At 39.6% G+C, this 3447-nt stretch overlaps 1 protein-coding gene across 1 annotated transcript in view; it reads left to right on the top strand.

Moving 5' to 3' along the window:
* Window positions 1-3447, top strand: part of LOC106876589 (short-chain collagen C4) — a 55386-nt gene that overhangs the window by 20660 nt on the left and 31279 nt on the right. The window lies entirely within an intron of this gene.

The raw sequence follows: 3447 nt of genomic DNA, 5'->3' as shown, positions 1-3447 counted from the left end.
ATATATATATATATATATATATATATACATATATACGACGGGCTTCTTTCTGTTTCCGTCTACCAAATCCACTCACAAGGCTTTGGTCGGCTCGAGGCTATAGTAGAAGATACTTGCCCAAGGTGCCACGCAGTGGGACTGAACTGGTAACCATGTGGTTAGTAGGCAAGCTACTTACCACACAGCCACTCCTGCGCCTGAAGGTCTCCCCTCGTGAGTGTACCTACGATTGTAGATTGTTGAAATTGCTGTTCTTACATATGAGTTTGTTGATTTGTGTTTGTTTTCTTCCCATTTATGGGGAAACCTGAGAAGAGAAGAAAAATAGAAATTGGACGAGCAGAAGGCCACAGTTATGCGGCAACAACTGGCAGAGTAGTGGACTCAGATGCTTCGGTGTTTCGTGAAGTAAAAGTAGAACCGAGGAAGTTAAAAGACTGCGAAAAGTTACCATAATCTAAAAATAACGCCACCAGATGATCTAAGAAATAGTGTAAGAAAGAGAACAATGATATACAAAATAGTGAAAGTATCATCCCGAAAAATTTAATCGCAGCTATCGAAGCCATTGAAGAGTGCCTAAAAGAAATCAAAAGTTCACCACGTTCAACCCAAGAGGAAGAAAGTACGGCACAGTGGAGGTGCGATTCGCAACTGAGGACGAAGCGATAACGCACTCCACTGTAGTCATAAAGACAGAACAGTATGTTTTGCCAACATACTGTGGCAAGTATGTTGCCAGGTTTAGAGTAGGAAAAGTACGACCGGAAATAAATGAAACATGGTTGGTTGCAGCGATAATTTGCAAAACATGGAGGAAGATGCAAAAATACTGAGTGACGAGAACTAAAAGGTTGAATTGAAGAGGTTATGGCATAGAGATGGCCATACAAGCAAGTTTAAGTGACTTGAACAGAATTGCAGAGGAAATAATGTTACCCGAGGATGTGAGGCTGACAGTGGTAGTGGATGGCAGGCATCCCATATGCTACCTATGTGGCGAGAAAGGCCATACGAAGGCGAAGTGCCCCCAGAGAGAAAAGGAGGAACAACAAATAGAGTAGTCTGAGGAGCAGGAGAGGGTGGACAAAGTGGTACAGGATGATGTGAAAGAGACAGCAATAACAGAAGAAGCATTCACAGTAGTTAAAAAAAACGAAAAAGAAAAGAAAGTGTAAGCTCTCCGCCGGAGAGGCAGAAAGCGAAAAAAGAAGTAGATAAGGAGGATGAAAAGGAGGTTGAGAAGGAGGTTGACGAGGAGGTTGACGAGGAGTTTGAGGAGGAGCTCGAAGAGGAGCTTAAGAAAGAGGAGACAGTAGCAAGAGTAGTAGATATACCAGTGGAGGAGGAAGATTCAGGCGGTATAAAAAGACAATAGCATGAAGGTGAAACAGCGCCACTAATCAAAATGGAGGAGGAGAAAGACAAAGAGAAGGCGCCAAGAGTGGTGCAAGGAAAAGGCAAACAAGCGAGAAAGCCGAAAAAGCACAAGTGGAATTTCGTGATAAACGCTAAGAACACAGCAACCGAAAGAAAGATAAAGACGTTTAAATATACTATAAGGGTTAAGTTGCTTACGGATATTACTCGGAAAATGTGAAGGCTATTGTAATTGATAAATATGGATATAACAGGTTAAAGGAAATGTGTGGAGGGGACATTGATCCGCCGGGAGTTGTAGTGGAGTTTGACGAACTGCTGCCAGTAGTGGAATTAAGAGAACTGGAACCATTTATGAGATATCAAAAAAAAGTAAAAAAGACAGGACAAAAACGATGCTTATAGAAAAAAAAAACAAAGGAAAAGGAAAGATCATAAACTGTGCGTGAAAACGTTCAAATGGTACTGCATGAAAGTAGGGCTCTTGCAGCTATTTTTCTCATTATTATATAACATGTTTCTCATTTTCATTCGTTTTGTGTTTTTTGTCCCCACTGTGGCGTTCTGTCTGTCCTTGTGCTGTCTCCTCTGTGTAGAAGCCTGAGTGCTTAATAAAAGAATTAGTTGACAGCGTTGATCGTTAGTCGTTAGTGTTAAATCATTTTCTTGGCATATGCTAGGGCAAACTGTGCATTGGCTGGCTGAAGAAAGGAAAATTTCCTCGCTTCTCCTTCGCTGATTACGTCTCATTTTCGTAGTGATCTACATAAGACCCTTTTCTTTTACTGTTGTTATCCTGTTGATTTGATGTCACCTTACTGTTGCTTTTCTCTTTTTATTTTATTACATCCCAACGCCACTTACTCCTGTTTTTTTCCCTTCCTCCTTCTACCTTTCAATCACTTCTAACTCTCACATCGTGTCCTTTCTCTTAACCTCTTCTACACCACTCTACTTTCTATTATCATTCTGATACACCTCCTTCCTTTATTCAATGTAACTCGCTTATCGATCACACACTTTCCTTTTCCTTCTCGTTATCCTTTTTCCTTCGTTTATATTTGTTCTTTTACAATGTTGGAGACTTACATTTTGCGGTTTTTTCTTTTCTTATACACACTACTCGTCTGGTTCTTTATTGTATCGACCATGATAAGAAGAAAGGTAATGTTGAGGACGTAAATAGCTGAGAACTAAACACTTAGTTTTGTCTGACGCACTCACAATTCAAGCAATTCACTGAGTTATTCTTATCAACAAGGAATTTGAGGGAATGATGCAGCTGATTATATCACCTGCTATACATGATCGGTACTTTATTTTATCCCCGAGGAATATGAAAGGCAAATTTGACCTGAGTGGGACTTCAATTGAATATATAATCTGTTAGAAGTTACGCAAAGCATATGCGAAAGCTATAGACATTTTAGGTTGTCTGAATAGTGTAAACTGAGAGAAGAGGACGGATTTAGTTTAATTCAGCATCGCAAAAATCTTGTAAAAATGTCTACGAAACAAAGCCAAAAATAAAAAAAAAGAAGAAAAACTGAAAGATTATTATATTAAAATGGAAAGAAAGTCCTGACACGCTTTTGATACGATCATTTAAGGATGCTTTTTCAATATTTACATTCATTTATTCTTTTACTTGTTTCAATCATTTGACTACGGCCATGCTGGAGCACCGCGTTTAGTCGAGCAAATCGACCCCAGGACTTATTCTTTGTAAGCCTAATACTTATTCTATCAGTCTCTTTTGCCGAACCGCTAAGTTACTGGGACGGAAACACACCACCATCGGTTGTCAAGATGATGAGGGAGGGGACAAATATAGACACACAAACATACACAGACAGACAGCGAGACAGACATACACACACATACACACATACACACACACACACATATATATATACGACCGGCTTCTTCCAGTTCTTGTCTATCAAATTCACTCACAAGGCTGTAGTAGAAGACACTTGCCCAAGGTGTCACGCAGTGGAACTGAACTCGGATCCACACACACACACACACATATATATATATATATATGTATATATATATATATAT

This window comes from Octopus bimaculoides, chromosome 20 (genome assembly GCF_001194135.2).
Source record: "Octopus bimaculoides isolate UCB-OBI-ISO-001 chromosome 20, ASM119413v2, whole genome shotgun sequence".
Classification (NCBI taxonomy): domain Eukaryota; kingdom Metazoa; phylum Mollusca; class Cephalopoda; order Octopoda; family Octopodidae; genus Octopus; species Octopus bimaculoides.
This window is presented reverse-complemented; position numbering and strand designations above follow the sequence as displayed.